At 34.3% G+C, this 23,123-nt stretch overlaps 1 pseudogene; it reads left to right on the top strand.

Moving 5' to 3' along the window:
* Positions 1 to 3,836: 3,836 nt before the first annotated feature.
* Positions 3,837 to 21,402, top strand: LOC149559313 (putative protein S-acyltransferase 22; annotated as a pseudogene).
* The last annotated feature ends 1,721 nt before the right edge of the window (positions 21,403 to 23,123 follow it).

Genomic DNA, 23,123 nt, shown 5'->3' with positions numbered 1-23,123 from the left:
TTATTGGTTATCATAATAGATTATGTGTTTGTTAATGTATGACATTATTGGTTATCATTTTATATTATATGTTTGTTCATGTATGACATTATTGTTTATCATAATATATTATATGTTCCTTCATGTATGACATTATTGGTTAACATAAAATATTATATGTTCGTTCATGTATGGCATTATTGGTTATCATAATATATTATATGTTCGTTCATGTATAACATTATTGGTTATCATAAAATATTATGAGGTTGCATGGGTACTTGTACCCACACCACTGGTACTCGTACCCAAGTATCGGGTACATATATCCCAAGTACCAGGTACTCGGTGAAGAGCATCATAGCTAAGGACCTTGATTGAGATTTCAGATTATTTTTTTTGGTTTTTTTTTTTGTGTATTAGCTCATTGTTTATCAAGCTTAATTCAATACCTAATCAGTTTGAAACTTTGATAGAATATTGATTAACAATAAACTTTATCACTGTTTAAGCATAAGTTTATCATTTCCAATATGTCATCATCATATGATTTATGATCTTGTTCATGTTTAAAGTTTTCCTTCTCTGTTATTTGTTTATCAAGCTTAATTCAATACCTAATCAATTTGAAACTTTGATACAATATTGATCAACAATAAAATTTATCAGTGTTAAAGCTAGAAATTTATCATTTGCAATATGTCATTGTCATATGATTTATGATCTTCTTGTTCATGTTTAAACCTACCTTCTATGTTATGCATCTAAAGATTTATCATAAATTATTATTACAAACATATAACAAATCTGAAACTAAAAACAATACATTACATTTGCAAACTTTATCATTGTTCTTGATTTGAAAAATCATTGTCCTGACTCATAAATTCAGGTTTTTCTATAAATATAAAGTATAATTAAAAATAAAGTTTGACATACCCAAGTACCCCCATCCTCTATTATAAAAAATAGTTGTGCCTGTACCCGTACCCATACCCGTACCCTAAGTACACCAAACCCCGTCCCCATGCAACCTTGTATATTATATGCGGATCTTGGTGTTTTCTGTACATCTATGTGGTATAGATCTATAGGATCTCTTTCTACTTAGAACATCCCCTGACCTTGCCTAACCTCCTCACCAGGTTAACTGATCCAAACTTGTAACACCACTCCCTTACTCTTCTAGGAACAGTATCCCTCCAAAGGTTTTATAGGTCTACTAGGGTACCATAGCACTCCTCAGTCCAAACAATATTTACATGATGTCCTAAGGTGTTATTGGAACACTTTCACTATGCTTGAATGGATAACAACAATGGGTTTGTACTTGATTTCAAGATTTCTTTACAAAAGGGCTACAAGGAGAGCCCCTAATTAGGCCTCCACCCAGATTTCTAGGGCCAATAGTTCCTTTTTCTTAGAGTTTCAACACCTCTGGCCTTAAGAACAATTGATACATAGGACCCATGCTCAAAGATTTTTAGGGTCTCAGGGTGTGTATAGGCCATACAACAAAAAGAACAAAATTGAGGGTTTGGTAGGGTTTTCTTGGCTGCCGGTTGTCCCCACTTTTAAGACACCTTCCACACATCATCAAGACTCTTTCTCCACAATTTAGAACCTCCTCATATCCCTCTTCAATCCCTTATTATGGAAAGTCTTCATTCTTCAAACTTTGCTCTTTAGAGCTCTTTCTTTGCTGACAATCCCTAGTTGGGCATTGCCCAGCTCGCCCAAGGCTTGGTCAAAGAATTCTTTGCACTCACTTTCAGGGGCCTTGCTTGCATAATATAATACGCTAGGGTTTGTAGCCTTGAAATCTAGAAGACCATGGAATTTCCACGGTGGAGACAAGACTTACAACCCTTTCATGATAAACAACTCCACAACTGGCGACAGACATGTATCTTTGAAGAAATTTACAAAACCTTTCAAAACTTGGTCACAAACTATAACTAATGCATGGTGAATATAGAGGCTGCAAGTATCTAATGTTTTTTAGCTATTATAGAGAACTTTCATATATCTATTGCTTGATCTCATTCAATCCATGTCTCCTAGCTTAAGGCTCTACTTTCATGGCATTAATATCCTTAAAAGTGTATTATGCGAGTGCTTTAAGATAATGGGATGCATGTCCCATGTTCATCTATGAAAAACTACTTTCCTAAACCTTTTTGTTCTTTAACTTCTTGAATTTGATGCTTTGTCTACTATACAAATCATCTTTCACATCACCAAGAAGACAACCATGAACTTCATTGTTTGACATCTTTTAGAATCCCTTTTCTCATTTAGGTCGTGAATCACCTTTTGTCATCTTCTTTAACACTACTATTGCCATAATGTTATAACTGTGACATTCTCCAAAGGGAAAACCTCACTATTTCAATGTCTTATCCTTAATGCTATGACAATTGCACATCTTTGGACCTCTAGATTTGTTAGGTTTTTATTCATTAGATCACCATTCGTTATAGAAATATATTAATATATTGATATAGTGTAGCCTCAAAATCACCATATATCACTAGTGCACTGACATGTATGCAAAAATATTTGAAAGCCTTTGTTGAATTCTCAGTTCATGCTAGGTGAAACTTGTAAATTTATTCTAATAGAGTTCATCATTTAAAAAATAGGAGTAGATAATAAGTTTCCTCAAACTACCAACCTACCAACACCTAAATGGAATTTGGAGCTCCTCTTCATAGCTTTAGAACTGTGATTGTTCCTTCATGGTTATCCCTTTATGAACTAACTCACAATTTTACAACTCATTGTAGTATTTGATTGTGAGTCATAGTGCACGTACAAAACTAGGTGTTTTGTTAAAAGATCCTTGAAACATTTTAACTTATTACTCCTACTATAAATAGTACTAAATGTCTTCTATTATATTACACATGATTACTAGATTTATTAAGATTGTTGTCTCACTATATCTTATTTTTTGTTAAATTCGCTATCATATGATCCATTAGATTAGTTCTTATATACCTCTAACATAAAGGTTCTCCATGCTTTTTACCATATGACTATAATCTATGTGATATAGTAGTAAACTAGCTTTTAAGAGGTTTTTCATTATACTTTAATCAATCATTGATCTGAATTGGACACCTCTATTCCATTTGCACATAACTACTACATAGGCTTCTCACATGTACTTTTTTACTTGTTTGGACCAAGCATTATTGTTGTGCTTAGTTGAAAGAAAAGTTAGAATTATTTTAAAGATTGTCATGATCATACTTTGCCACTTGACATTCTTTTACTTATTCCATCTATATAGGAAACAATTCCACTTTCTTTAACCCTACCATAAAGCCCTAGAAATGAACACGAATATTAAGTTTAATACCATGTCATTGTTTTCATGGAAATTAGCATTTTGATAAAGATTTAAGAGATTTTTAGAGATGTTGATAGTTACACTACTACAAATGTTTAAAAAGTTGTTCATCACACTCACTATTGTTGCTAATATCCTAGTTAGTAATGACATGTCGAGAAAGTTTTTGTAGGGACCTAGGAGGAAAATTTAAATTGGATTGGTCCCAAGATACTATACTCGTGGGTAAGAAAATTGTGACACTCCAACCAAATGGAAAGTCTATATACATTCCTTTCATCAGAGGTTCCCTGAGCCCAAATTCTATGCACTAGGTTTTAAATTTCTAACTACATTATTTTAGGAGGGGAAGAGGTTGTTGAATCCAAACTTAATAATAAGGATTCCCTATAGGATATCATGAGTCTCCATCATTGGATGAGATGACATATCCAGTTGCCACAGTCAAAGATTGCTGCCCTGTGGCATTTAGTAACCCTTAGGGACATTTCGATTCGGCATGCCCGAGAACGTTTGAGCACTCAAAAAGACAAGATAAGCTTTGGGCTAGTGTTTACCTAGCCACCTGGAGCTAATGGAATAGATAGTTCAATCCCATGATGAAAGGTGAGAGAGATTTGGCAGTTGGCAACTTTGTACTAGCCAACACTACAAGTTTCAACATCACCCGAGATGGCATCACAAAATCAAAATTGAGTAAGATCTCCAAAATGTGAGAGAGGTTATTGTAGGTCTCTGCAACATGGTCCTATAGGACCTAGAATCACATCTATACCTCGCATGAGCTCCGAGATATGCCCCATCAAAGATTGCTACCCTATGGCATTTAGTGACCCGACCCTTAGGGACATTTCGGTTCGGCATGCCCGAGAATGTTCAAGCACTCAACAAGATAGGATGAGCTTGGGGATAGGGTTTACCCAGCCACTTAGAGCTAACATAATAGACAGTTCGATCCCATGACGAACAGTGAGGGAGATTTGGCAGTTGGTAACTTTGTATTGGCCAACACTACAAGTTTCAACATCACCCGAGATGGCGTCACAAAATCAAAACAAAGTAAGATCTCTAAAAAGTGAGAGAAGTTATTGTAGGTCTCTAAAACATAGTCCTATAGGACCTAGAATCGCATCCATACCTTGCATGAGCTCCGAGATATGCACCTTCAAAGATCGATGCCTTATGGCATTTAGTGATCCTTAGGGACATTTCGATTCAGCATGCCCGAGAACATTCAAGCACTCAACAGGATGGAGAAATCTTGGGGATAGGGTTTACCTAGCCACCCAGAGCTAACAAAATAGATAATTCAATCCCACGACAAACGATGAGGGAGATTTGGTAGTTCACAACTTTGTACTGGCCAACACTACAAGTTTCAACATCACTCAAGATGGCGTCGCAAAATCAAAACGAAGTAAGATCTCCAAAAAGTGAGAAAGATTATTGTAGGTCTCTGCAAAACAATCCTATAAGACCTCAAATTGCATCCATACCTTGCACGAGCTTTGAGATATGCCTCGTCAAAGATTGCTACCCTATGGCATTTAATGACCCTTAAGGACATTTCAGTTCGACGTGCCTGAGAATGTTCAAATGCTCAACAGGATGGGATGAGCTTAGAGATAGGGTTTACCTGACCACTTGGAGCTAACATAATAGATAGTTTGATCCCACAATGAATGGTGAGGGAGATTTGGCAGTTGGCAACTTTGTATTGGCCAACACTGCAAGTTTCAACATCACCCGAGATGGCATCGCAAAATCAAAATAGAGTAAGATCTCCAAAAAGTGAGAGAGGTTATTGTAGGTCTTTGTAACATAGTCCTATAGGACCTAGAATCACATCCATACCTTGAACGAGCTTTGAAATATGCCCCGTCAAAGATTGCTACCCTATGGCATTTAGTGACCCTTAAAGACGTTTTGGTTTGATGTGCTCGAGAACGTTTGAGTGCTCAACAGGACGAGATAAGCTTGGGGATAGGGTTTACCTGGCCACCTGGAGCTAATAAAATAGACAGTTTGATCCCATGACGAATGGTAAGGGAGATTTGGCAGTTGACAACTTAATACTGGCCAACACTACAAATTTTAGCATCACTCGAGATGGCATCGCAAAATCAAAATAGAGTAAGATCTCTAAAAAGAGAGAGAGGTTATTATAGGTCTCCACAACACAGTCCTATAGGACTTATAATTGCATCCATACCTCACACAAGCTCCGAGATATGCTCCGTCAAAGATCACCGCCATATGCCATTTAGTGACCCTTAGGGATATTCCAGTTTGGCATGCACGAGAATGTTTGATCACTCAATAACATAGGATGATCTTGGGGATAGGGTTTACCCAACCACCCGAAGCTAACGAAATAGACAGTTCAATCCCACGACGAACGCTGAGGGACATTTGGTAGTTGGCAACTTTGTACTGGCCAACACTACAAGTTTTAGCATCACCCAAGATGGCGTCACAAAATCAAAATGGAGTAAGATCTCCAAATAGAAAGAGAGGTTATTGTAGGTCTTTGTAACACAGTTCTATAAGACTTGGAATCACATCCATAGCTCACACAAGCTCTAAGATATGCCTCGTCAAAGATCGTTGCCCTATGGCATTTAGTGACCCTTAGGGATGTTTCGGTTCGGCATGCCCGAGAATGTTTGAGTGCTCAACGGGACGGGACGAGCTCGGGGCTAGGGTTTACCCGGCCACCCAGAGTTACCAGAATAGACAATTCAATCTCACGATGAACGATGAGGGAGATTTGGCAGTTGGCAACTTTTTACTGGCCAATACTACAAGTTTCAGCATCACCCAAGATGACGTCGCAAAATCAAAATGAATTAAGATCTTCAAAAAGTGAGAGAGGTTATTATAGGTCTCTACAAAATAGTCCTATAGAACCTAGAATCACATCCATATCTTGCACGAGCTCCAAGATATGCCCTGTCAAAGATTGTTGTCCTATGGCATTTAGTGACCTTTAGGGACGTTTCGATTTGGCATGCCCGAGAATGTTTGAGTGCTCAAAAATATGGGACAAGCTTGGGGCTAGGGTTTAACCGACCACCCAAAGCTAACATAACAGACAGTTCGATCCCACGACCCTTTTTCCACTAAATTGCAAATTTGAGCAACTTTTACAACTTTCAACAATGCAACTTTGCACAAAAAGTACAATTTTTACATTTTTCACTTGATTCCACTTCTACAACTTGGAAAAGGTTTGGAAAAACTAAAATAACTTATTTCAAAATGCTCAGCCCTTCACCAATTTCCAAACTTCTGCCATTCACAAATCAACATGCTATAAGAGGTCAAATCCTTCATGGTACTTGACCTAGGGCTTGATTGGAAAAATCACAAAACACATCCTTCGGTCTTGAAACAAAAGAATCTTAAAAAGGACCCTACTAACTACCATTTACCAAGTGGGCATGAAATTTAAACAAAAGAAAGTGTAGTTAGAGGCCCATTTTTGTTGTGTGCACCAAAATGCTGTCCTAAAAACCTAGTTTCACTAAAAATGCAATAACTTGAGTTAGAAAACATGTAGAATGATGAAACTATAAGAAAAAGAAAGATGATCCAAAGCTCTATCTCAAAAATCTATCACATCTGGTCTAAAATTTCATACATTTCATGCAGCATGCAAACAATAGTCAAAATGACTTGAAAACTGAATTTCTTTCTTTGCAACTTCTTTCAATCGGTATATTAATGCCCTTTAGAATCAAAAAAACCACTTGGGACTCTTTCTCACCATGCCAAAAATCCATTCCATCCTTCACCTGGGTCATTATAACAAGTTTGAGAGTTTTACACCAATTTCCCTTCAAAACTGGGCTAAACACGTGATGATGTTCAGCTTAGGGCCAACAAAAAAAATAGTAAACCAACTTTTCTACCCTTGAAAACTCTTCCATATGTAAGAATACACCCCTAAATTTTTTCCCACCAAATGGCATCAAGATCCCACCTTTGTATTGCAAGTTAGAGGGCCATAAGTGCAATCTAGTCAATTTACAGGCTTACCTAGGAAACCCTCAGTAAAATGGCAATATCTTACACAAATGGATAGATCAAAACCTCAAACCAAATGAAAATGAAAGATACTTCAAATATCTATCCAACCATATCAAATTTTCACATGTTCCATTTCGTACACATCTGTACCATAGCAAAACACAGGAAAAATGGTAGAAAATCAGATTTTTATTGCTTCAAAAGACATCAAATTTGTACAACCATCACCCACTGAGGCCTGTACGGTCATATCATACATATATACTTCTATTACAATGGTTATAATCACATTTCAAATTGTGGTTGTAACATACACTTGGTTTTTCAACAAAATTGCAAAGTTGTTAGCATTTTTGCACTTTTGCTTTGACAACTTTTGCAATTTTTTGCAATTTTTGACATCTTAACTCCTAGATGCCTAAAACTTAACCCAATGACCCTAAGGACCTTTATAACATTCTAAAAAACATAAAAATCTTTTTTTCTTTGAAAAATCACCTATATTGCTCATTTTTGACCCGTTGGTTCAATTTGGCACTCTAACTTATAATGACACTTAGAGTCCAATTGACCTTACATCTTGGGTCTTATTACATCATTTTGAAACCTTGTTCCTAATTGAAAACTAGGATGACACCTATCTATTTTCTTTGGTGCCCTGCACCAATGATCATCTAACTGGACAAGTTTAGAGTGCTTGAGTGCATAAAAATGCATTAAATTTGATGTCATAGGTATAAAAACAGGAGATCTGCCTAAAGGAGGCCATGTTTTTATGTAAAATAGTCAAATTAATCATCATACAGATGGTGTAGGATCATCTAGCAGGTCCTTTAAGTGATCTCTTAGTCAGATTTGAAGAGGCCCTAGTTTTTGGCCTTGTTTATTGAGGGTTTCATAAAAATCACATATAGAGAGTTGATGGATTCAATCCAATTGAAGAATCCTCACTTTAGGATCATATTAAGATACTTTACCAATTTTTATGGTTGGGGGATAATTATTCCATATAGTTCATTTATAAATGGAGGGGTTTTTATGCCTAAAAAATGGCCCATAGTGTAACAACAGAGACTTGGTCCAAAAAAACCATACCTCATCTTTTGATATGTTATAGAGAAGACAAATGGGTATCCTAATATTCAATTTTTATTTTTTAATGTTATGAAAAAATGTGGAGAAAAATGCAACAGGACAACATTTTATACCTAAAAAGTGGCCCATAGTGTAATTGTAATCGAATTACAGTTGTTCCAAGCCTCTAAAACTTTAAAATTGTTCTTGGTTGGTTAGGAAAACCTATACTTAGTGTTTCTAATTTTTGGTCTATACTAGTAAGTGTCTTTACCTATATTTGAAAATAGTATCTCATTGACATTATCTAGGGAGGAGCATGAAAAGAGGATCGACAAACTCCTATCTAGGATGGTAGACAAATCGTTATAGCACAAAAAATGAGGAAAACAAGCCTATATGGAAGAAGCATAAAAAATTTCTCAAGGATTTACCAATTAAATTTCTAGACATTATTCACTTTCACTCCAAAGGTCAAAACATACTAGACATGGTTCACAAGATAATGATCTAGATCCAGAAATCACTAAGGAAGAGATCTTACAATTTCACCAAGATAAATATTAACAAAAGCTCGTGAAATTGAACTTGGATCAAGAAAAAGATAAATTCTTCATGCACTTATTCTCTCAAGGAGTAAAATTTCCACACAACCTCAATGTTGACAACTTGATTCAAAAGCAGGAACCTTCACTTTTACAAGTTGTTATGAAACAAATGGAAGAAATAAGGAAGGATATGTTACACATGAAAAATGAGCAAGAGAAACCTAAGCCCTTTTTTTTCACTTGAGTCTATATGTAGACCTATTTCCTTTTGACAAATACTTATAAATGTATCATTTTACTTGTAAGGTTGAATTTTTTAAGTATGAAAAATATGATGGTAGTGGAGATCCTCATGATCACATTAGGGATTTTTGTGCATTAATTATGAAATTCTTACATGAACTCACTTATCTCGTAAGCCTTTTTTTTCTAGAAGTCTTAGTGGGCAAGGTATGGAATGGTTCACAAAATTCTGTCCTCCACTTATGTCATTTGATAAAATGGAAAAAGATATTTCCAACATTATTCCTACAGTATTCAACATGCAATCACTATGCTAGACTTATGAAACATCAAACAACACCAAAAAAAATATTATATTTCCTTTCTTCAGTGATGGAGGAAGCTTTATTCATGATATCCAAGGCAAATCCATGAAGCTGAAAAGATTGATATATTTATTAACAACCTTGTGCCTTAATTGTAGCATGAACTTAGGAAACAACTATTTTCCAATTCCTTACAACTATGTTCCAATTCCTAAGGAGCCTAATGTGATCAACTTGACCAATGACATTCAAACTACAAAACAATATGCTTCTCCAAGAATATTGACTCAAACAAATCTAATCACTCTAGTAGAGGTAAACCATCATGGGTTTTCAAATCTAAGCACACCTGTACACTTCTAGGAGACTCATTGAACTAGTGTTGAATAATTTGATATCGAATAAGATCATTACACTACCATATAACTATAAACCTTATGAACCCAAAGTTAAGCCTAAATTTTGGAATGACAATCATTATTGCATCTATGATAGGAATAAGGGTCATAAGACTAAAAATTATGTTGCAGAGCACTTAACTTTCATTGATCAATATGTTTGTAATAAGGTCAGGGGATATATCTCATGATCTCCCTATGACCCATCCATTTTGTTAAAGACACAAGACCCCTTGGTGTGTTTATAAACCTTGGGCATCATTTGGTCCTAGTAGATGATATGTTAGTCATTTCATATTTTTCTAAGTGTGTCTTAGGGGTTTGGAAGCCTAACAAAGTTTCTAAGTGTTAATCAAGTTTAAATGCAACATTTCTTGCTATAGTGGCAAAAGTTACTTAAAAGTTCTCAGCAACTTTTACAATTTTCTAAGCAACTTTTTGGTTTAGGAGTCCCAATGGCTCAAACCATTTGATGGTTCAGTAGAACGATTGGAAACAACCTATTTAGGCTTGAGATATTCAAAAATGGATAAAGAGAGAAGATCCAATTATAAACTTGCTTTCAAATCAATAAAAATACATGTTCCAGTGCAATTTCTTGACATTTTGCAAGTATAGTACATAAGAATAAGGGGTGGATGATGACCTTTTTTCTAAAAGTTGATGCTAAGTGTCTGGAGGTTTTTGGCAGTGGTTTGAAGTTTTTATCCTTTTTCTTTCAAAAGTAATCGAATTTATAAGCTTGTTGGTCTGAGAAACCCTCAATTTCAGGGTTTTTGCATTCAAATGGCCCTAACTTGCTGATCCACTGGTGGAATTTCTTCTCCACTTGTATGAAGCAAGTTAGGGATGTGTACTATAAGATTTTTACAGTTTTGGAATAGGAATTGAAGGCATTGAATTTTGGGAGCAAGCCTTAGGTCAAATATCACCATGTATTTGACCCATTTTAAGGAGACTGGATTAGATAAAGAGATGGAGAGGACTTGGTGATAAAAAAAAATTATCCTTTTTTGAGTTAGTAGAACACCGTGGAAGTGGAGTTTTGGTTCTATGCACCCATTCCTAACCTCTTACTTTGAAACCCAAGCCTAGCCTAGCTAATTAGGCTTGTGGACTTAGTCAAGGTTATGATATGCTGGAGTGGAATCAATCTCTGCAAATTTGTGGCTTGAGAGAACTTGAAAAAATGTATTTGAAAGTGTGATTTGTTCCTTAAGTATTTTAGAAAGTTTTGAAGTTAGTGGCAAAAATTAGGGATTGGAGACGTAATAGGACTCTAGGTCCTTCCTTGCAATTTGTGTTGTGGGTTGTTGGGAGTGTAACTAGTGGTGGATTTTGCTTAGTTGGGTTCTAACTAAGTAGTTTCTAGCCTTTGTTGGAAGTTGTGAGGCCTAGAACCATAAAATCCCTATTTTACCCAAATTAAGGGAACTTGTCCTTAAAGGCTTGATTTGGGTCAAACTGCTTTGTGTCATACTTGTGTATGGTGAGTCTTTGAACCCTCATAGTAGTTCCTTGTAGAGGTATACACTTGTTGAAGTGAAAAAAACCGATTGTTCAATCCTTTGAACATCTTGAGTGTTGGTTTTGGAGTTGGGTCTTAAGGTTGTGCTTCCATTGTTGCACTTTGCATCAAATTATATGAAACTTAAATACCTCATTCAAGATCTCATTGATGATAAGAAAGTTGGGGTGGATGGACTCATGACTAATATTGATCATAAGGTTTTCAATGAACCCAGGTACCCAAGCATGAACAAGAAGAAAGTTCTAGGAAGAAAAATAGGATGGAAAGATCAACTACATATGATTGAGCCAACTTGTGAGAACATAAACATGATTAGGTCTAAAGGGAAAAAGGAAAGCTACAAATCAAACATTGACGAACCACCTATAATTATCCTTAAGGGTGTGGATTCTTCCACACAATCACAACCTTACAATTTTGATACTAAGAGCGAACAAAAATAAAAACCTATGGTCATCCTTAAAGGATTTGACCCCCGAACCCATACATATGCTAAAAACTTGAATCTTGTGACTAGGAGTGAACCAAAGATCATACACTTTGGTCTTAATGCTTCCAAATAGACAACATCTGAAAAATTTATAAGATGGGTTTTATAAGTTTATGATTCAAAAATAAATTTATTTTGAAGTTTATCTAAAATAATTATAGATGAAAAAACAAATAAAAGATAAAAGCATGTTAGTCATAGTATCATTATTGGTAACAATGTTCTAAATGTAAAGAATTATTTGTTTGAGCTTCTAGCAATGATCAAGCGGCTTATTGAATGGCTTGATGAGTCTTGGAAACTTCTCCCATTATATCCTTGCTTTCACCAATTTCAAGTTTCTGGTTACATGCACACAATCATGGCTTTATATCACAAAGCATTCACATTTTAACAATTTTCATGTTCTTTCATTTCGTTTTGATCTAAACAACAAATTCTAAACTTTCACTTATTCAAATGACTAATCTGAAAATGGGTCCTATTAAAGAATCTAATATAAATTCAAATAATGTATCTAGATTCTAAACAAATCAAAACATAAAATCTATGATTTAAACTTATCTCATCACTTACACGTAATAACAATACCCACTTGTCATGTGAACAGTCTTGGGGGAGAGGTTGCAACATTGTATTTGGATCCAATTGATCTCTCTCTCTCTCTCTCTCTCTCTCTCTCTCTCTCTCTCTCTCTCTCTCTCTCTCTCTCTCGCTCTCCCTATTCAATCTAATGAACCAACTGGATCTGCGCTACATTTTAATGTCTCAAGTATTGCCTCGTGGTCTAACTCGTGAACTTTTCAAAGAATCTTATTATGTGATTTTTCACCATATTTTATCAAGAGGACATTTGATGTGACAATAATGTTTGAATAATGAAGAATCTTCCTCTCTGTTTGCTAATCCTCGAATAACCACAAGTTAGGGTTCTTCATAGAATATCGTCTAAGCCATGTACTGGTTACAACCACTACACCAATATGGTACTCTAAACCTTCACCATCTATAACTAAGCAATCTAGTTTTTGTTTGGCTTGGACACAATGGCACAAATAATAATCTATCCCTTGTTTATTGTCTTCAGGTGCAATAACAACAAAAACATGGCTTGCATTGACAAATGTACAAAATGCAATTATTAATTCAGAAAATACTTAGGTAAAAGTTATAAAGTTACATATTGAAATTACAAAGATATATAAATATATAAATGATCAGGTTGCACTAGATCAGACAAGTGGTCAAAGTCATTAGACGAATCCATCTCTACCATTTCCAGTGCTTGTGGGGGACGATAGGAGTCAATTGGGTCCAAAACTTGTATATCACATTTGTCCACCCATTCAGTTGACTCACAGTCATCTCAATTTTCCTCTACACATGATGGACAATAGCATGCCATTTTTTGTGTGTGGATACTCCATGAACTTACATCAGAGCTTCGAAAAGAGTGCAACTCACTGGATCCTGTTAGTGTGCAAAAATCCTCATATGGTGCAATGTTAGTATTATCTATCAACCAAAAAAATCTATGAACCGTAGACTCACCTTCCTTACCTGGACCCATTGTAGAATTACACCACTAGATGATGGATTTTGCATCTCTCAATACTACTCCATCTTTGTATTTTAGTTCTTCATGAGCTAAGGCTCTTTTGATGCATGCGCCTACACCATCGTGTTCTCCCTTTCCATGACCAGCCTCTGTGAAATTCTACATATATTGAATTCTACACAGCCTGTGCATCTTGTTCAACCAATAGAACATCCGTGCATTCCTAAATTGAGATGTGCAATTGTTTGACCAAATAATGTGCTGAAAATATGTTATGCCCCTGTTAGCCAAATCTCCATAAAATAGTTGAAAACAACCATGTACAAACTCCATAAAATGTGATCAATCATCGCTGATGTAAAAATGGTACTCCCTCAAAATCTTTCTATCATCATCTGTACTTGTAGGTGAATGCATGAATGTTATGTGAACAAATATGGAAACCTGTTGAGAAGTATAATACTTTGCTTGCACCTCATTTTGTGGTTGTAGTGTGTAGTTCTCTGTGAAGTCTACAATCAAAAAAATGGTATCCAATGGAAACGTATCCTTGCACAACTTGAATTGTAAATCTAGCTATCGAGCTCTATGTGTATGCCTTGCATACTCGTAAATAATCTTTTCACGAAAAATCTTCATGAACTCATACACTAGAATCTTTTCAATGACTAAATCACATCTTTTACCCTGTTTCTCATCTTTTAGAGCATATGTCACTATCTTAAATTTTTTGTAATCTACTATTTCATTTCTAATTGCATGTGTACTATCCATATGTTCACAAGTTGATAAAAGTTGCAAAGAACTACAAAATAAGCATGTACCATCCAAGCATGATGTCTTGTAAAATTGTTGGCCATCCTCTATTTCACATAAAATGTTGGATATGAATTCCCTTGAAGATCTTGGTGGCTCATTCATGTCATAATCTTGTAAAACAAACTCAGAATGCAAAAACACACATATATGCCTGAAAACATCAAAATGGTTAGAAAATTCAATATGTATCCTATAACAAAAAGTTGTGCATATGTGATTTATCTTCACATAAAAAGGTTTACCCATCTCAAAAAATTTGACTTATTTGAATTTGAGGATACATACCAATAAATTTTGCAAAAAAATGTGTTTGAGTTGAGTCCAAAAAATGTTTCGCATGTGGGTCATGATTTTGGCTACAAATCCTCCTTGTTACAACATCTCTTTGATTAGGGGAAACACGTACGTTATTTTTTCAAAAATCTTCGATCAATGATTTCAAAGCTTTACTAATTTCTTTATCCTTTCACGATAGTCTATCGCTAAATCTCCATAACTCATTTTTTGCTGGATCTTCCAATCTCTCATGCCTTAGCATGGCTCTCCTTAGAGTACCTCTACCAATTTTTAATGTTTTTCTTGTCTTTCTCATGAGTCAATCTTTCTTCATTTGGGTACTTACTATTGTTGATGTAAGTACTCGTCTTGTGATATTACTATCTTTGGTGTGTGATTTAGTACCCAATTTGTCATAAGCACTCATTAGATTATTTACAAAAAAAAAATTCATTTGAATCGTCCATCATTCTTAGACCAAGAATCTTCATGATAGGCCTAAATTTAAAATTCCTCATCATTTCAACAAATAATTGGCATTGACCTATAATATTTAATTTTTCAAAGAATAATCTCCACATACGATTAACTTTTCTTTGACAAGTATGCTTGCTAATCTTGTTAGACATTGATTTCAAAATGTTAGTATTAATATTAATCAAATATTTTGGTCTTCTAAAATGAATTCTAGAAGGTGTTATAATCTCTTTCATTCCCTCAACATTTTGAACATCAACATAAGGTTGAGTGTTATGCGTACCTTGAACTGAAGATGATGTGTCTTGGCAATAAGATGCAAAAGATGGAATATCATCTACTTGATATGTTGATGTTGTGCCTTCAACATGACATGATGGAGTGTGTACATTGTCGGATCTACAAATTAGTATCTCTTCAACATGAGAGGATGATATGACTCCAACATTGAAAGATGGTATAGCTTCATATTTCAATTGTCTTTTTGAGCGTAATAGTCTCGTTCGTTCTCTTTGTCTTTCCAATTCTTCCTCTTTCTTTCTTTGTATCGGTGGTTCTTGATCCTCTTCGAAAGTCAATTCTTCATTATTGTTTTGTAATTTTCTTTGTTTACGTAGTAATTTCATTTTATCTCTTTTAATTGCCAAATCTCTCTCCCTATCTTCATTTGTTTGAGTTTTTGGTTTCTTCCTTGGCATGATGAGATTTCTACATGACAAATTATTCAAACATCTGAATTACTTACAATTTGTAAATTACAAATCATTCAAATACATATATCAATTACAATTATTTCAATGAATACATAATATATATCAAACAACTTGCCAAATTTCTAACCATTTCCAAATAACAATTCATTCAAACATACAAATTTCAATGAATTCACTATATATTAAACAACATGTCAAATTATAATCAAATTTGTCTTTATATATCAACAAACAATATTTGAAAAGGACTACACTAACCTTTTCTATAGAAAGAATATTCAAAAAGTCGATCCAATGATTGAATTTGGTGTTGGCTAGCTTCAAAAAGTCTTCAAATAGTGTTTGCTAACTTCCAACAGCTTGAAACTAGTGTTTTCTATTAGAACGATAGAATGCACAATAGACAAAAAGCAGAATATGGATCAAAAGGGACCCAAACTTGCTTTGTGACCATTTTTTGGTGATTTCACATAGTGTGTACACACTACTACATTTAACCTCATTTTTCTACAAAAATTTTCGACCATTAACTAAATAAGTTTAGGTTGGTCAGAACGTTAAGGCAATTTTTTTAAAAAATTTACATGTAAGGCTGGTGTTGCAAGTTTGGGTCCCTTTTGATCCATATTCTGCTTTTTGTCTATTGTGCATTCTATTTTTCTAACATAAAACACGGGTTTCAAGCTATTGAAAGTTAGCAAACACTATTTGAAGCTAGCAAGTGCCAAATTCAATCATTGGATCGGCTTTTTGAATATTCTTTCTATAGAAAAGGTTAGTGCAGTCTTTTTTAAATATTGTTTGTTGATATATAAAGACAAATTTGATTATAATTTGACATGTTGTTTAATATATAGTGAATTCATTGAAATTTGTATGTTTGAATGAATTGTTATTTGGAAATGGTTAGAAATTTGGCAAGTTGTTTGATATATATTATGTATTCATTGAAATAATTGTAATTGATATATGTATTTGAATGATTTGTAATTTACAAATTGTAAGTAATTCAGATGTTTGAATAATTTGATATGTAGAAATCATCATCATGCCATGGAAGAAACCAAAAACTCAAACAAATGAAGATAGGGAGAGAGATTTGGAAATTAAAAAATAAATTTTGACCAACACGGGCCTTATACATTAAAAAAAAAACAAACAAATACCACTTTCACTTTGTTTTTCGCCTGCACAGGTTTTCTATTTTACAGTAGATCAAATCACATTGGATGTCAAGAGATAGAAAGCAAGCCTGTCGAGACAGGCCTACCTCAGCTTTGGGATAAATGTGGATCGCCTCTTGTTCCTTTGACTGAGCTCAGACAATCAAGATTGTCAAAGAAATAGGATATTGCTCCTGATTCGGAGACCCTAGACATATTGGACACTACTACAAGGCAAAAGGAGTTTTTTTTTTTTTTTTTTTTATCATCTTCAATAGTTGATTTGGTAATATCATTAAACGCTTTGATTTGTTTTTACCTATAGTCCACCTGAACCATCCATCCTTTATTCATCTCTAGCTGAAACTCAAGGGAAAATGATATCAGGAAATGCCTTGCAAGTCACATTTTAGTCTCTGTGAGAATAGTTGGCGAATGGATGCACTTTGCTAAAAATTCATGATCCACTTCGGATCAAACTAATAGGTTCAACTTTCATTATTTAGGATGTGAAACAACATTCCCATGATGACATTTTTTAATATCCTTCACCTGATTTCTAGGTGTATATGTCTAGACTGTATTTGCTTATGTTTCTTGGTCCATTTGGAAAAAGAAAGTAATTGACAAGCTGCCTCATGTTACTCATGACTTCTGAACTTCTATGAACTGACTTGATTTGCGCTTTCTGTTATATTCATCATGGCTACATGTATAGTTTTATGTGTTTTTGAATAATCCTTTCAATCATTGTGCTAGATCATTTGGATGTGGCAAATAATTGCTAATAATAGTTTATTGAGGTTATCAAAATACTGTTTTATATAAATGTGCCAATTTATGCCATTTTTTTCCTTTATTGATAAATGTGCTATCTGTTAGAGACAATGTTTTAGCCCTTATGCCCTGGATCTGAAGTCTTCCCATGTGTAGTACTACAATACAATTACTGTTGTAGTCTTTTTGAGATGATGGAAGTTTACTATGTTTATCTAGACATAATCTATTATTTTTCCTAATTTATTTTGTTATATCTACCATAATGCCTAAGATTTAATTATGAAATTTGGATGTTAGCATGTTTGTAGTGGTCCCTACACTTTTATAAGGGGGCATTATCTTTCCTGAATCATGGCATTCTTGCATTTAATTTTTAAATTTTTGAACCTACTTTTCATCTCTAATTCGAAGGATACAGAGGACACAATTTCATTTATAGCTCGTCTACATGTTGAGATGCACCAGGATGATTTTTTTTCATTTGTTGATCTCCAAACAAGAAAAAAAGAGAGAAATGATCTCCTTATTCACCTAGAGACTTTTGGCTTTACGTTTATGCATTTTCCAATCATTTTATGACGTAATTCTACACTAGTACTGAAATGAGGCTAGTTCTAAATTAACTTGTTACCTTTTCAGATCTTTGAAAATGGAAAGCACTGCCAAGTATGTGACAAATGCATTGACAGTTTTGATCATCACTGTTGGATATAGGACGACCAACTATATCCTAAACTTATGGCTTTATTTTCATTCTGTACAATTACATTATTCTTCTATTCTACCTTAGATAATGCATATAACATAAGTTAAAATGTAGTATCCTTGCACTAATTAGTGTTTGTTGATGCAGTGGATTGACAATTGTATTGGACGAAGGAAATACAAAGAGTTTTTTGTCCTAATGATTTCTGGCCTTCTCTTGGTAAACTTGGTTTTTTCTTTTCTTCAATAAATATTCAAAATGAAAAAGAAAAAGGAAAAAAGAAAAATGATTCCTATTATATAGATTTTTATAGTTACTTCATGATAAAAATATGATTTTCTTTGGTAGGCTTTTCCTCCATATTTTCCACTCACTACTACAAAGAGGGGGCACCAAAGACAAATTGAGAGACAAATTTTTAATAAATTATCTTCATTCAAGATGAAAAAAAGTTGCATATCATCTCAAACATGTCTTTAAGCAGGTGTCTTAATATATTGTCTTTACAGATTGTCTCTATAAGATAATATGGAAGAGAAATATTTTTGTCTTACAGAGACAATTATGTAAGACAATATATTAAGACACTCAGTTATAGACATATGCAAGTTTCCTCATTTGTCGATACATTTTGTTAGAGACCATTAAAGAAAGTTCTAATTTCATTTAAATATTAAAAATTTCAGACAATATATTAATTTCGTCTAAAATCAATGTCTTAAAATACTATATTGTGTAGTAGCGACTACACCTTATGACAGAGTCTAGGGAAGAGAAAGTGGAACTAAATCAAACCAATTCCTTTAAAGCTTGAGTTGTAAGCCATAGCAACCATATGTTGATCCTTATACATTGCACCTAAGCTAAGAATAGGTGGCCAACATATTTGCATTAATTTTTAGCTGATTATAGCATGGTGCTTAAACCATCATGCTCCAAATCCAAGAGCATTTTGATTGAGCCTCCCTTCTACTTGGTTCAGACCCACCTTAAGTTCTAAAATTTTATCCTAGCTTATAGAAAGCAATAATTTAGCCCATTTGGCTCTCACTTATTATTATTGATAGGTACATGGGTTGTACATCTTGGGCTTGGATTGCAACTCATACTTAAGTGGTCAATTAGACTCTTTGTAATAGTGTGATGTTTCCTTAATTGGAGTCACTTTGATGTGGAGATTGTATCTAAGCTGGGTAGTAGTTTCTATTGGGACCATTTGTTGTTGTCTTGGTGAGTTGTGCAACAATCTTTGCATATTTTTCCTCTCATTTTCAAATTTATGCGCAAATAAGAATTATAATATTTCCCATCAAAGTGATAATGAGTTATGTAAAAGAAGCCTTTTATCATGTAGTGTTCATCTTTTCAATTGGGTCATTTTATAGGGTTCATGCACTATTTTGTCTATGATTGCAATGCTTCCTCTTGGACAACTTTTCTTCTTCCATGTTTTGCTCATAAGAAAGTTTGATAATCTTTTCAAAAGTTTGATTTGAAATATTGATATTTTCTGTATTCAACTTTTTGGTATTCCTTTTTTTATATGATGAATGTATTTTATGCTTATTTCCTTTGGTTGAAATGCCAATAATAGGGTGTCAGCACATATGCAATGAGGGAGTAAGAGTAGCAAAATATGGGAGGAGCACAAAACCCGCAAATGTCAATGACAAGTTCAGTGTCAGGATTGAGTCATTCAATTTCTATGAGTGCAATACACCATGGGTCCTAGTGCACTCCAACATGCCTTTTTATAGAGGACCAGATCTGAATCTACAGTCTTTGAGAGAAATGCAATGTGCACATGTTATTCATATTTTATGTCAATAGATCTATATAACTTACTACACTAGTTTGATGATTTCCAGTTCTCTGTGTTGCCAAGAGATAGTGTCATGCCATCCATCAAGGTAGATAATCAAAATATAAAGAGGACACTTGGTGAACAAATGGTGCAAAAGAATAAAGGATTTGTAAAGATTATCCCTTGGTGACTAGCTCAAATGAGTGCAGAAGAGGTTTCAAGGATTGCTACACAAGCAAGGAAAAACTCAAAAGTTGTACGTCCTATATCCAAGCAAAAAGGCATGCCAGTGATAGAGATAGATTGTAGTTTGGAAAGCAGCAGCAAAGATCTAAGCACAAAGATCTATTATAATTCTAAAAATCATAGAAGAATGAATAAATGTGGCAGATCACAATCACTGGGGAAGAGTTTTCCTTTTACAAGGTCTTTGAAGTTGACTAAAGTGTATTCGGAACAAGCTAGTAAATCAAATCACAATAGGGATAGAGGCCTTATGGACATCAACTAGCCAATCGAGGAAACTTGTATGGGATTGGCTCCTTTACAATTAGAGGCACAAAGTGCATTTCATTCTAGCTTGACAATGTCAACTAGAAGATTGATTGCATCATCTGCTTGAAGAAGCTTTGCTTCACCTAGTCTTCAATATTTTAGGGAATCATCGTCAGGAATTGTAGACATACCATCTATTTCAGCTAGCCCTTCATGTATTTTTGAAGGCTCCAAGCTCCAAAGATCTACCAGTGATGGGTATGAAGCTTCTGGAGGAGAAAGTGCAGATGACAGTGACTGAGCCTCAGAATAAAATGCTTTTGAATCCTGCTTATATAGGTCAAACAAGAACTTCTAAGCCCATTACACACAGAACAAGCCAAATTCCATATGATATGAATAATTTTAGAACTTCTGGACAAGGAAGAGGTTTGACAATGCAAGAAAACAATGGGAAAGGTGTTATGATTGAAATTCCCGAAGGACAATATTATCCAATTGAAGGGATTCATTCTCTTCCTCCACAATTTGATTCACTAGAAAGGGATAAGAATTTCCTTAGTGTGAAAGGTTCTGGTCTTAGCAAAATTTCCAAGGAAAGACCCACCACTCTTGAAATGTGGTTCCTTTGGTCCTCAAATCCTCAATCTTAAAAAGGAACTTTGATTCCAACATTGAAAACTAAGAACTCAAATGACTAGTACATTGTGATCTTGTTACACTAGACATTTGGAACCATATCACTTGAGCAGATTGAATGATATTTCTCATCAATGCTTTGGCAATATAAATTGCAAAACTGACTATAAAGAAGCAAAGATTGAGTTTCATAGTCAATATTTAGGCATTGTTATATCTCAAATCACATGTATAGGAACGAGAAATGTTACAGTTCTGGATCAACATTAGCTTTCCAAGCGGTAGGTAGCAAGCCTCTATTTCCCATTGTGACTAGTTATTCAACTATGCTTTTCAAACCTCTGATTTTGTCATCTAGCACCAACCTTAAGAGCCTTCCAGGTGATCTATGTTGTTTAAGTCTCTCTCAAATATTTCTTATTTATTTGTTGCTATTGTCAATCCCAATTGTAGGGACAGATTTATCAATTCACCCCTTGTACCATAGTTATCCTAGTATAGCCATGAAAGTCAAATAGTGAAGGCTAAACTTCTTTTGAGATTCTCATGCATGGCTTTGAATACATTCTTGTCACATTAAATGAATAGACAACTATTGTTGCTAAGAACACATTTTTAGTCTACTATTCTTTTGTTTGTTTATGATCCATAGTGTTAGTTTATAGTTAATAAATTATAATATTAGCTTATTCACCACCTGTGAGCATCATCTAATTGCAATGAGTGCTAAGTGTTCCATTCATTCTCATGAAAGATGAGTCCTTGAACAATTTAACTTATTGACAATTGAGATGACAGCTAAATTGAGTCTTTGAATCATTTGACTAGTCTCCACATACATACACTTAGTCCTCTCTAGACTTTCCACAATACCAATTGCCTTCAACACATTTATGTGCCAACAACACTGCATAACATAAGGTTCTAGTGATAGCAATCTTTATCAATAGTTGGCTTTTTGAAAATATTAATAGTTTATTTTGGATGATTTTCCTATGCTTCTCTAATGATATCTCCGTTCATATCTCATCTCGGTGTGACACAGTTGTTACTCCTTTTACGCGTTAATAAATCCATAGATAGGGTCGTGTCCTATAGCATTGAGGATGAGAGTGAGTTACAATAGTTTGGCTTCTCCATAATCGCTATTACTTAGCTATATGATAGTCTTTTCTTGGTAATGTGATTCTGTCTAAGGATTATGTTGCTCTCAATGATCCTCTTTAATATTTTAATAGTATTAGTTGCTAATCCATGTTATTTTCTCAGTTGTAACATCTTTAATTAGTTAGTTATATATTATTGTTGTTGATTGCCACTCTTTTCTTTGACTCAGTAATTAACATATCATTCCTTTGGTACTGCACATAATGATAATGATTATTATATTTTAATATTAAACTTTATTTTATGGAAGGGGATATTACACCAACTTAGAATAGTCCTTAGACTATATCAGCATCTTATCACAATCCCTCTGCTTAAGACCTTATGGATATCCAATTACTTGGAAGATCCTTCCTTGTAATCCTAGGAAAAAGATTTATTTCTCCTAAGTCTTATGCATACCCTACTTTGAGTGTATCTATCTTCGCATATGCATATGTCTATAACTCTAATAGTATATACTGACCTTCAAAGATGTCTAATCTCTGCCTTAATTCCTTATTAAAAATTATAACATTCAACTTAGAATGTCTTTGGTTCTTGTTCTTATTCACTAGCTAATGCAAGT

Source organism: Cupressus sempervirens, chromosome 5 (assembly GCF_028749045.1).
Source record: "Cupressus sempervirens isolate cs-2001-9-10 chromosome 5, ASM2874904v1, whole genome shotgun sequence".
Lineage (NCBI taxonomy): Eukaryota > Viridiplantae > Streptophyta > Pinopsida > Cupressales > Cupressaceae > Cupressus > Cupressus sempervirens.
Note: the sequence above shows the minus strand (reverse complement) of the source record. Positions and strands in the feature narration are given on the sequence as shown.